At 32.4% G+C, this 13,764-nt stretch overlaps 1 protein-coding gene across 9 annotated transcripts in view; it reads left to right on the top strand.

The window, feature by feature from the left end:
- The window catches only part of LRFN5 (leucine rich repeat and fibronectin type III domain containing 5), a 251,251-nt gene that overhangs the window by 121,310 nt on the left and 116,177 nt on the right, over nucleotides 1–13,764 (top strand). The gene's annotated exons all lie outside the window — the stretch shown is intronic.

Here is a 13,764-nt window from a genome sequence, read left to right as displayed (position 1 = left end):
GTTTACTGAGTGATGTGCTCTCTGTGTCCTTGAAGGAGAGTTTATGGCAACTTATAAATATGCATACTAAAAAATAAAAGAGAAATCACAGGTAGGAATGTAGATTGAAATTGAGGCATGAAGGGATTATACCAGATGCGTAATGTGATATATTATACACCACCCCCAGACCAGCTCCCAGCTGCATCTTTATCTTTGGGCTTTTTAATTACTAGATATATCAGGCAAATACAATAATTAGCTGATTGTTTATATTTATAGGATTTGAAAAGTAAAAACAGTATTTGGGGAAATGTTCAGATTTCCCTAGTTCATACTTATAATCCTACTGCTTTGCCATTTTTCTAGTTTATTTCATTTAAATTTGATATATTTCTCTTTTCCCTTCTCCCAAATACTTGTATAGGCATCCCTTGCTTCTCTTAGGATATATTTGTGTCAAAATGTCACCATACAAAGTGATTATGAATGCATTTTTATAGACAGTAAAAGTTTGATTTATCCTAGATAATTTATTTTAATTAGGTGCTTGGCAATTAAAATTTCCTTGAAGAGAATGGGTAGAACACATTTAATAATCTTAGTTTTCTTTTACAACATATTAACAGCTTCGATATGCCATCAACAGTTAAGGTTTATGTCCTTAAGGGAACAGAGAGACTGTTGTTAAGAATTTATTTCTGAATTGTGGTGCTGTCTATTGCATAGTTAAAACAGGGATTCAGTATGTTGTTGCTAATATACTCAAAGTAATGTAGGGCTACTTTTAAGACATAAACAAATAGGATATATTAATTTATATTAAAGTTAATTCATTACAACTGTAACTGTAGCATCAAATGATGAGTCTGACTATGCAGAAGATAGATTACAAATCATTATTTTATTGTAGGTTTTATTCTGTGCATATTTTATTACCTTGCATGCTTTTTTTTACATCATTTATTCATTTCTTTTAAAAATTCCTTTCACTGTTTTTGTTCTTGTGTTTTTTTATTGAGTAAAGCAACTTGAGGGAGACATTTCAGATTTTTCCAGGTTTTGCTTTTTTTAAAGAAATGGAGGACCCCGACTAAGCTTGAGTTGATTTCACACATTTTGAAGATACAGAAATATATAAGGTTTGTTTCTTAAAGGCATCCCCACAAGAACAATAAATTAGATACTTAATAAATTTTTGTTTTCCACAGATAAAGCGACCTTTTTAAGTAACACGCTGATTTTATGAATACTGGTAACATAGGAAATATATTTACTCACATAGATTCTCTAGTGTAAATCACAAGACTAGTGAATTCAAATACATTTTCATTTACTAATGACTATAATCAAGGCCAAAGGATTTACTTAATTAACCTGGCAATAGAAGGCTAAACAGAAATAATTTATATATTGAGAAGGACTCTTCTGAGTTAATGCTTAATTCAATTTTTAAATTACCAGTCCATTAGTCTGCAGAAGTAGAACCTCCTTTTCCCTTTCTATTTTTTTCTTTGGAGTAACACTAGGCTGAAAGTCTTGCATGGAATTAATCACCCTGAAAAAAGAGAAAGTAAATACATTCCTAATTAGGTTCCTCAAATTTCAAATAGCTCATTGAAAATTCATAGCACATCCATTAAAATCCCTTTAAAAATAAATGGAATACTAGGAACTTTCTTAGAAAAAGTAAAGCATGGAGAAGTAGTAAAATAATGAGGCAATGGAATAGCTATTCGTTACTCATATAGGACAGTTGAGGTAGTGGTGGTGGTTATGATGCTTATTTTTCTCATTGTGGCATTTTCAATTAGTCTTGGCCAGTAAAATAGTACTTTCGTCTGTTTCTACTGTTCCTTCTTGTTTAACTAAAGCACTGTGATAAAATTAAATAATAACAGGAAATGTGAATGCCTGTCTAAATATATACATATGTATATAATTTACTATATACATAGCAGTAATGATAATCTCTCTAGAAAGCTAATATGCCTTCTAAATATTAAAGATTCTTACTGATATTAAATATAGAATTTTTTTTTCTGAAACAAATTTCCCTATGTTTAAGACTTGTAAATTATCAGCTCTGATAACATTAATATATATATATATATTTACATTTAATACCTTTGGGTATATATTTACATAATTGAAATTATCTTAGATCCTTGAGCCATAAAAACACAGATGGAAGGGGCCCCTGGGTGGCTCAGTCAGTTAAGTGTCTGACTCTTGATCTCAGCTTATGTCTTTATCTCAGGGTCATGAGTTTAAGCTCCGTAACTGGGCTGCATGCTCTGTGTGGAGCCTAGTTAGGGAAAAAAAAAAAGAGAAAGAAAACAGAAGGAAAATTAGAAATATTGGTAGGAAAAAAAGTAATATGTTAACTATGAGTGCTAAAAGGGTTAATGAATTATGTTCAATAGCCCTGAAAGGTAGAGCAAAGAGGAAATATCTGCTCATTTTAAAAAAGAAGAGAGAGTAAAATTCTCAAAGAAAGGAAATTCTAAAAAGAAAAAAAAAAAGGCAGACTTTTGAAATGACTCTCACAAATACATGCATTCAGTGCCAGTCAATTCCAAATTAATTACATCTAATTACCTAAGTGCCTTAAATTTAACAATTTAAGGTGTTGCTAACTAACCTTTTGGTCATCTTGCCAAATACTCTTTTTTTTTTTTTTTTAAGATTTTATTTACTTATTTGACAGAGAGAGATCACAAGTAGGCAGAGAGGCAGGCAGAGGGAGAGAGGGAAGCAGGCTTCCTGCTGAGCAGAGAGCCCAATGCAAGGCTTGATCCTAGGACCCTGGGATCATGACCTGAGCTGAAGGCAGAGGCTTTAACCCATCGAGCCACCTAGGCACGGCTCTTTTTGATATTCTTGAGCTCCAAAAATATCACTGTATACCAGAAAAAATAGGAATCATCTTCTCTCCTTTCCCCTTCATTCTACAGATTCTATCACCTAATAGAGTCAAATTTACTTGGAAAAATTTTCTTGAATTTATTCATTTTTCTCCATTCGGGACCATTAGTACCCTCGTCCCAACTACCATAATCTCTCCATGAGGCTAGTCCAGAGGCTTCCTAAATTATCTGCTCACACACTTTGATGCACCAATTCTGGCTATTCTCCATAGGCAGGCCGAGAGAGTAATACAAAGTACAAACTGACATGTCCTACCTTTTTAAAGACCATTACTCTTAGAATATACACAGAATTTCTCATCATGGCTTACTATGCTCGAGTGGTTTAGCACTTTCTAATTGTCCCCAACTTGTTTCGCACCGTGCTACTCACCTCTCCTGCATCCCAGGTATAGAGGTCACTCAGTCTTTCTTCCATATCATGTAACCTACCCCCAAAGTCTTTGCATGTGGTTATTTCTCCCTCAACAGATCACCACTCCCAACTCCTTTTTGCCTGGTATCTCAACACAGTAGTCTCTTCCTGAAGGTAGACTTTCTTCGGTCATGTCCTGTTACCATATGGTTTCACAGCACTGTATAACTGAAATCCATTTCAAGTCTATGTCTTTTCGTGCAGTTATCTAACGTTGACCTCCCTTTCAGAATGTAAGCACTCTAAGGCCGTGATCCATGTCCATTTTGCTCATCATGGAAACCTCTTTTTATTTTTTAGGTGCTATAAACATAGGCCTAGAGCCCCTCTCTCCCTTCTCCCCAGCACCACCCCACTGTGGGGGTTTCAAGGACATCAAATGTAATAGAATTTTTAAGCATCAATGATGAAATCTCTTCGTTTGGGGTTTTCTTGATGTCAAAGTTTGACCCAGTTTTATTGCAAGCTTGCCATTCTCAGTTGGTGTTTATTTTTCCAGTGCCTTTATACTGCTACCTTCTCCCCTTCTCAATCTTGCTGCATTCCTCAAGGTCTTAGTTTCTGATAGGTAGTGGGTCAAGACCCTGCCCTTATTGTTATGAAGCAGGTAGAAATGAATCCAATTGGAATTTTTGTTTAAAAATAACTATAGATCAATAGGCAAGATCAGGGTAGTCCAATGCAAAAATAACTACTATAATATAACTAGTGATGAAAAGCTACAAATAGTCTTGTTAGCTCAGTGGAAAAAGAAGTTTTTCCATCTGAGATTATGCAAATATGCTACTTAGTATAAGTAGAATTTGAGCCTTAGAGATAGGTTTCAACATTGGAATACTGTTAATGTGCTGATGTATTGTCTCACTTAGGTAAAAATTCCAGAAGCTAGAGAGATAATGCACAGTTCTCCCAAAAGCCCTTAAGTACTGACACCAAAACTAAAAATGTCGTAGCTGGCAATACTTGATGTAGAAAGGCCACTGCTCTCTCTGTCTACTGTTAGTGTCAGCTCTGTGGGTTGCTAATGGCTCTTACTGTGATACTATACTATACAATATACTATACTATAGTTCTTACTGTGAAGTGCCCTGGGATGAGGTCGGAATAAATGCTTTGCTTTAGGAGGTAGTGATTACTTTACATTTAGGACCAGGAGAGATTGATGTCATGTGGAGAGTATTCCTGGCAACTGACATTAAATGTATGACAACAATCTTAATCGCAAAGCATTGGCTATGAAACTCATAGGGAAAAAAAATTTGTACAGACTTAACCCAAGTTATTATCCCAGTTATTGTGATGACCACCCTGTTTCATGCCTAGTTAACTTCCCTTCTATCACTGTAGGCTGCACTGGGAGTATTTTAACATATGTCAGATTTAGAATTCTCTGGGTAGACTGAGGTATCTCAGTTTACATCTCAGAGTGTAGGAGACTTTATAGCAAGGAAAACAACTGGGGGTACCAAGACTTCATTTAGAGAAAAATCTATGATTTACTACAGCAAGAAACTCACAGACTAAAAGAATCCGTGTAGGCCACACTGATTATAAACACTAACTTAATATTACTAACGACTTATGAAGGGGAATGCACAATGAAATTATAGAACTACATAGAAATATGTGTGAAAAAAAATCAGGGACTTTGTAGATATATCAATACCAGCTGGAAACATTAATAGTTTAGGAAAACCTAGGGATTTTATTTCGAAAAGTGCTAATTTAGAGATCTAAGACAGTTACTTTAGATTATATGGTTTTGACACAGAAGTATTTAATATCTAGAATGTTGGAGAATCCTGAAGATATTTTATCACCCAGAAGGATAAGTAAAAGACACCAATTGGGAATGTGAACAAGCAGGAGGAGATAGGTTAGTCTCAAATGATTACCTTTTCCATCATCCTCATTACATAGGTAAAGCTGAATGATGACTGTGAATTGGCAGGTAGTAGCTTAGTTTCATTTGTCTAATTAATCTTAAACCTTCAGTCTTTAGGAATATTGAAGGTGTAATTTACTTGACATACAAAAGCATTTTCCCCCCGTATTTATATAAAATATCAGGAGCATAAGATTTGGCAACTGAGGTAAAAGCTTTGTTGCTGAGGTGAAAGCAACTTTTTTAAGGTGACTGTTCATCTTAGTGTCAGGCAATTAATTCTAAATCCATAATAAGAATCTGGCTCTCTTTTTGATCACTTGCAAGCAAATATGGACTAATGTTCTAAAGCCTGAAGTTTTAACATACTGTTTAATATCTGAAAAACAAATAACCTTTTAATACCTGCTTACTTATTTATGTCTTGAAGATAGAATTCCATTACAGGAAAATGAATGCCTTTTAGATTATTTCAATACCTACTACAGTAATGACTTCAATGCAGAAATAATCCACAGTTGAAAACATACATTCATTATTTATAAGAAGACAGAAAAGGAGAGTAAACTTTTTGTAAGGAGAATTCTCTACTTAAAAGAGATGACTGAAAAAGAAGTACTGACACAAATTATATGTAATTGTATATAATTTTAATGTAATATTTTCACTTAAGATTATATTTTGGAACACTTTTCAATATTTCTTGTATGTATCTTGAAATGTAATGGTGAAACTTAAAATTTTAGATCAGGTTTAGTTAAATAATGATTCTGTTTAATAACTCTAATAATGATGAGGTAGACCTATGGCAATCATGGATTTTGTTGATGTAGTTATATTCAAATGTCTCCAGTCTGGAAGCTGGTATCCACGAATGAGTCACATAATAGTAAGTCCAGCAGAAATCCAACATCTGAATCACTTCTTGGGTTTGTTCTCTATTCATCTTAATATGTAAGCAACTTTTATTAAAGGAATATAGACATTCTTTAAAATCCTTTGGTAATGCTTTACTGTGGTTTGTGGGCAATTTCTCAGTGGTTTACCTGATTTCATTTGAAAACAAAATCCATATATATGACTCCTTGTGCAAGGGTATTCATGTATAGGGATCTATAATATCTCAGTATGGATCATAATGATAAATAAGGAAGATATTGAAGAAAATATCCAATAAGAATCTAGCAATCATCAAGTCTAAGTCCAGCTCATCTTTCTCCAGTCTTAGTATTATCATTATAGTTATTTTTGTCACATGATACCCACATGAACAAGTAATTAGACCTCAGAAATTATCAAGTCTTTCCTCTACACCTAGGCAAGTATTTTGTTGAAATGGTTTTTTTTTAAATGCTTTTGTTTCTCAGGATATTTCTTGAGCTACCTTCAAAAATAAGTGCAGACATTAATAAAATAGAAACTTCAGTCTATAAGACATACCATGATATGAAAAAGTCTAATTATAGATTCAATTCAATCTCAATCGAAATACTTAGATGTTATTTCATGAATATCAACAAACTGACTCTGAAGTTCATATGGATGGGCACAAGACACAGAATAGCCAACATAATATTGAAGAATAAAACGTTAGGGGACTGGTGCTACCCAACTTTAAAACTTAATTATAAAGCTACTTACTATAAAGCTACAGTAATAAAAAAGGTATGGGATTAGTGAAAGAATAGTCATATAGATCAGTGGAACAGAGTAGAGAGCCCAGAAATGGATCCCCACAAATATAGTCAACTCATCTCTGACAGAGGAACAAAAGCAGAACAATGGAGCAGAGAGTCTCTTCAACAAACAGTTCAGGAACAACTGGACATACACATGTAAAAAATGAATCTAGACACAGATCTTAATACCTTCACAAAACTTAACTCAAAATGGATCAGAGCCCTATGTGCTAAGCAGTACAATAAAACATCTAGAAGATAACATGGGAGAAAACCTAGGTAACATTGCATATGGTGATGCCTTTTGACATAAAACACCTGAGAAACAATCCAGGAAAATAACGGATAAGCTGAACTTCATTAAAGTTAAAAATGTTAAAAAGTTAAAGTTAAAATTCACTTGAAGTTCTCTGTGAAAGAGAATGAGAAGGCAAGCCACAGATTGGGAGAAAGTGTTTACAAAAGACATATCCAATAAAGGACTATTATCCAAAACATACAAAGAACTTTCAGAACTCGACCATGAAAATACAAACAACATGCTTTAAAAAGGAGACAAAGACCTTAATAGATACTTGACCAAAGGATGTATACAGATGGCCCCCCAAAAAAATATGAAATATGCTCCACATCATGTGTCATTAGGGAAATGCAAAGTAAAACAACAATGAGCTGCTATTTCACACCTATTAGAATGGAAAAACCTGGACCACTGACAACTCAAGTGTTGCTGAGGATATAGAGCAACTGGAACTCATACGCTGCTGATGGGAATGCAAAATAGTACCGCACGTTGGAAGACAGTTTGCCTGTTCCTTACAAAATGAAACATACTCTTCCATAAGATCCAGCAATCATCCTTCTTGATATTTGCTCAAAAGGATTAAAAACATATGTCCATACAAAAATATAGACACAGATTTGTATAGCATCTTTACTCATAATTGCCAAAACTTGGAAGCAACCAAGATGCCCTTCAGTAGGTGAGAGGATAAAGAAACTGTACATCCAGACGATGAAATTATTCAGGTCTAAAAAGAAAGGAGCTATCAAGCCATGAAAAGACATGGAAGAAACTTAAATGCCTGTTAGGTAGTGAAAGAAGCCAGTTTGAAAAGGTTACATCCTGTGTGATTCCAACTACATAACACTCTGGGAAAGGAAAAATTACCAAAACAACAAAAAAGATCAGTGGTTGCCAAGTGTTTAGGGTATGAGGGTAAATAGAACATGGAGAATTTAGGGCAGTAAAAATACTCTGTGTGACACCTTAATGATGGATATCTGTCATTATATATTTGTCTAAACCCATAGAATGTGGAACACCAAGAGTGAATGAAAATTTAGTCTATGTATGGGTTTTTTGGTGACTATGGTGTATCAAGTTTATATTCATTATTTTTATCAAATATTCCATCATAGTGGAGATTATTAATAACAGAAGAGTGTTTACATGTGTGAACCAAAGAGGAGATGAGTAATTTCTTTGCTTTCCCCTCAATTTTGCTATGAATCTTAAACTGCTCTGAAAAAATAGTCTTTAAAAAAGGGGGAGATATAAATGTATCCTTAGTTTCATTGTTGAATTTTCTTCTATGTTTCAGGTCTTAAATAAATTCCTTATATATTATGAGATAGTATTATATATGTAATGCCCATATTTGATATGAAATGGTTTCTCATTCTCATATTAACTTGTATTTACTTGATTTATTAATAAGGTTGAGAATCTTTGCATGAGTTTATTGGCCTTTCAGATTTCCTTTTTGGTAAAGTCCTTTGTTAATTTTTATATTAGGTCATGTTTTTCTTATTAGATTATAGTAGTTTTTTAAAAATGTATTTTGCATTCTAATATTTGGGGATTTCTTGAGTTATATAAAATTTCCCGTAACCTATGGCTAGTGTTTTCTCTTTAATGATGTTTTACCGTATTCAACAAGGACTAGTTAAGTTCAGGGGTTGAGGTAGGAATTATGTATTTTTCTTCCTAAATGATACACAAACTCATAAGATAATGGGTAATTACAGCTTTGTTTTAATGCCTGCACTAGACCCTTGACACTCAAAAGGGCATAAGTAGGGAATAATATATAGCTTATATTTTTTACCCACTCAGGAGTTGTTTACATACACTAAAGTAAAAGTAGAGTAGGCATTATAGAATTGTTGCTACAGCTGGCTGGTGCCCAAGGAAACTTGACCCTTTCTCATCTAGACGGGAAGCAGCACCTCCCTCAAAGAGTCTGCAGGTACAGTAGTGGTGATATGGATGAGATTATGTTGCCTCAGACTGTACTGAGGAGATGGCCATTAAATACCCTCTTTTATGGTGTCAGCTGAGAGTTTTCCTACATCGTACTTAGTGTAGGTCTGTGAGCAATCTGGGGCTTACCTAGTAACCCAGAGATAATTTTTAAATATAAAGCTGCCACCACATTTAACATTTCATACATAGGATGATCTCTGAATTCACTGTATTTTATTGTCATTAAGTTTTCATCAGATTTTTTTACTATCTACTAATTATAGTTCTTAATTTGAGAAAGTAAATCATTTTTACAAAGAGGAATTTGAATGAAGGATCCCAAGCTCCAAGAAAGGGAATGTCCCCAGCAAGTCCTTGTCCAGATAAAATATTTTCACTTTAATTTGGCAAATTTATCAACTGTTTCTTTTGGTTTGGGGAATGTGGAGTTTCTTTCTTACTTTCTTTCTTTCTTTCTTTCTTTCTTTCTTTCTTTCTTTCTTTCTTTCTTTATTTCTTTCTTTCTTTCTTTCTTTTTTTTGCATTGTTTAAGCTATTCTCTGTTATTGAAGAAATAAAGATATTTTCTTATATGTTTTTTTAGAATTTTAAAAGTCTCTTCACATTTTTTATATAGTGTGGAAATTAACATGGATTTGGAGTAAAGTTCAGTTCTATTTTCTTTTTTTTCCATACTGAAAACCAGTTGCTCTAATGCTGGTTATTGAAAATGCCATTCATTCCCATTGAATTGAAACTCTAATGTTGCCATAACCAGAGCTTTCATATATGCACAGACATATTTCTTGGTTTTTCTGTCTTATTATTCTCCTCATCAGACCTGCACAAGTACCATGCTGTAATTTAATTATTCTACTTATAAGTTTTGATCATAAAATAAATGAATCCACTGCTTTTGTTTCTCCTTCAAGATTTCATTGGCTAATAATGTTGGCTTTTTATTTTTTATTCCTCTGTTTCAATTTTGGGAATGAGCAAGTTTGGTGAAAAAAATCATGTGTTAAATTTTACTGGAGTTACATTTGCTGTAGTAATTTTTATTTTGGCTTGGGAAAACATAGTTTTTTTTAAAAAAACTTAATATTAAATTTATCTATCAATGAACTTATTCAGGTCCTATAATAAAGTTTTATTTCTTTCTCCTTATAAGTCTTGCATTTTTTTCTATTTCTTCACAAACTTTTGTGTTTTATGAATGAGCTTTTAAAATGTTATATTTTTTTAAAAGATTGTGTGTATATAGTAATGTTGTATTTAATCCTTATGTCTTCTAAGGAACCTTGATAAACATATTAGTTTTGTTATTTGCAGTGGTTTTATAATTATATAATTTTTTTTATATATTTATATGAATAGCATTATTACAATTTCCTTTGTATTATATTTCTATTATTTAATTGAACAGGTTAGGAGATCTCTTAAACAGTGATCAATGCAAATGGTGAATGTGGCCATTCTTACATTTTTCTGATTTGAAGGGAACTGTTTCTCATGTTTTGCCATACTGGATGATGTTTGTTTTAGATCCTTTTATGGTAAGTACTAATTTGGGATATACACACTTTTATCAAATTATAAAAGCACAATTGTACTTTATACCATTTTCTCTGTAGTGAACATTATATGGAGTTTCTATTACAATAATCAGTTTAATTTTTAATGGATCATGACGATAGAGCTCATCAAAACCTAACCCAGTGTTTGACTGTCTTTAATATGTTCTTTTCCCCCCAATTTACACTGTAGTCTGCATTAAAATACCATTATAGAAACTCATGGCTTATTATTATTTTTTTTAATTTGGGTTGGGAAGGGCAGGATTATGCTTTGAAACCCTCAAAATGAAATAATACTCATTTTTTTAGAAGTTCTTCCACCTCCAGAATCATGTCCTCTACTTCTATAAAGCTTGATTTTGGCATATTTAAATACAAAATTTTTATGATAACTGGAAATAGAATGATCAATCTAATTTCTAGTTGGACTCTAGAAGTAAGTAGGAAATACATTTTTTAAATAAAAAGGCAAGTAAGTAGATAATCACATAATTGAATAGAATTTTAAAAGAGCTTGACTTTACAGTTGAAAGATTAAGGACTATGAAAAGATTTTTCATTTGAGCTTCCACAGACAATTAATGGAAGAAACTGGCTTATCTTCTTCTAGGATATAACTTTAAAATTTTATAGTTCTTTTTGGGCCTGTTTTACGGATAAAATCTCTTGGCTGTCCATGTTTCAATTTATTTCTTTGATCATCCTCTCTCTAAATACCCCTGTTTACTTCCATTGGCCAGTGGTCATTGTTGTTATGATTACTATCATGATTATGGCTTAATGTTTTACTTAAAAATTTCTTCTTATTTTATTGGAACATTTAACACTTATAGAAAGGTTCATAAAACATATGTACATTTTAATGAATAACTACATTGTGGGTAACTGAAACTAGCACTTCAAGAAATAGAACATTGTCATCATCCTTCTCTGCTTCTTATCTGAAATGTTATAAAATAATCTAAGCTATGTGATAATAATTTGTTTTCTTTTAGAGTTTCACTTCCTATATAAACTTCTTTAACCAATATTGTTACTTTTGTCAGATTTTGAACTTTATAGGAGTGGATTAATATTGTACTTAGCATTTGAAGCTTTCTGTTTTGCTTATAATTCTGCTTTTAATATTTTAGAAGATATTTCAGTTGTTACATATAGATGCAAATTGTAAATATTCATCACTTTATAGTGGCATATTAATATACTAAAATTTATTTATCTCTTTTTAATGAATGTTTTGTTTATCTCAAGTTTAAAGGTATGCAAATAAAGAACATTGTTGCACATACGCATAGATTTTTCAGCAGATATCCTATATGTACTTTGTTAGATTTCCACTCACTTACTAAGTCCAGTTTTTTTGGTCAGTTCTCTGGAGTTTTCTAAAGGATTATATCATTTTCAAAGAATTTTTTTCTTTCTTCCCAGTCTATGTAACTTTTATTTCCTTTTCATGTCTTATTGTGTTAACTAGGACTCCCAGTATGCTATTGTATGGGAGTGCTGAAAGGGAGCATTCTTGCATTGTTTCCAGTCTTAAAGGGAAAACATCTAGAAAACATCTCTCATTAAGTATGATATTAGCTGTAAGCATTTTGAAGATTTTATTACCAGATTGAGGTAGTTCTCTTTTATTACTAGTTGACTGAGAATTTTTATCATGAAAGGCTATTAGATTTTGTGAAATGTTTTTTTTCTGTATCAATTTTATATATACCTTAATTTGTTTGTTGATATTATGGAACATTGATTTTCAGTTTTTGAAATACCCTTGTATGCCTAGAATAACTCATTTATCTATTATTTATTTTATCATTGGATTCAGTTTTTAATGTTTTAAGGATTCTGACATTTATGTTAAAGAGAATTCTTGGACTGTAATTTTCTATTCTTACAGTCTCTTTATCTGGTTTTAGTATTAGGCTAATGCCTGCCTCATAGAATGAGTTAAGGAGTGCTACTTCTGCTTCTTTTTTTATGGAAGAATTTGTAAGAATCAATATCATTTCACATTAAATGTTTGGTAGAATTCACTAGTGAGTCAGTTTAAGTAGGTGCTTTGATTTTTAGAAAATTGTTAATTGTTGATTCAATATCATTAAGAAACAGAGCCTATTCTCTTATTATGCTTTTAATGTCCGTTCAGTCAGTGTAGATGACACTCTTATTTCTGATATTAGTAATCTGTATCATCTGTTTTTATTTTTTTGCTTTTGTATTTGTTTTGATTAGCCTGTTGAGAAGTTTATCAACTTTATCAATCTTTTTTTTTAAGATTTTATTTATTTATTTGACAGAGATCACAGGTTGACAGAGAGGCAGTTAGAGAGAAAGGAAGGGAAGCAGGCTCCCTGCTGAGCAGAGAGCTTGATGTGGGGTTCTATCTCAGGACCCTGGGATCATGACCTGAGCTGAAGGCAGAGGCTTAACCCACGGAGCCATCCAGGTGCCCCTCTCAATCTTTTCTAACACCCAGATTTAGGTTATGTTGATTATTTTCTATTATTTTTCTGTTTTTTATTTAATTGTTTTCTTCTCTGATTTTTTTTATCATTTGTTTTCTTCTATTTACTTTAGTTTAATATTGTTCATCTTTCTCTATGCTCCAAGGGTGGAAACTTAGGTTATTGATTTTGTATCTTCTTTTTTCTAATATATGGATTTCATGCTACAAATTTCCCCGTAAGCAGTGCTTTTGCTGTATTTTGCTATTTTGATCATTAGTATTTTTTTCCATTTAGTTCAGAATATTTCTAAATTCTCTTGAGACTTCCGAGCTATTAGTTATTAGAAGTGTGTTTCTTCATATCCAATTATTTTATATTTTGAGCTCTATTTTTTATTGGTTTAATAACATTACTTTTAATAGTCAACTAAGAACATATTCTCTATGTTTTCTATTCTTTTATATTTGTTAAGGTGTGTTTTACGGCTTGGATTGTGCTTGGTGAATGTTCCATATGAGCTTGAGAAGAATGTGTTCTGCTGTTGGATGGAGTATTCTATAAGTGTCAGTTATTTCAAGCTAATTGGTGGTTCAGTTTAGTTCTA

The sequence above is a fragment of the Mustela nivalis genome (genome assembly GCF_964662115.1).
Source record: "Mustela nivalis genome assembly, chromosome: 6".
In the NCBI taxonomy this organism is placed as follows: domain Eukaryota; kingdom Metazoa; phylum Chordata; class Mammalia; order Carnivora; family Mustelidae; genus Mustela; species Mustela nivalis.
Note: the sequence above shows the minus strand (reverse complement) of the source record. Positions and strands in the feature narration are given on the sequence as shown.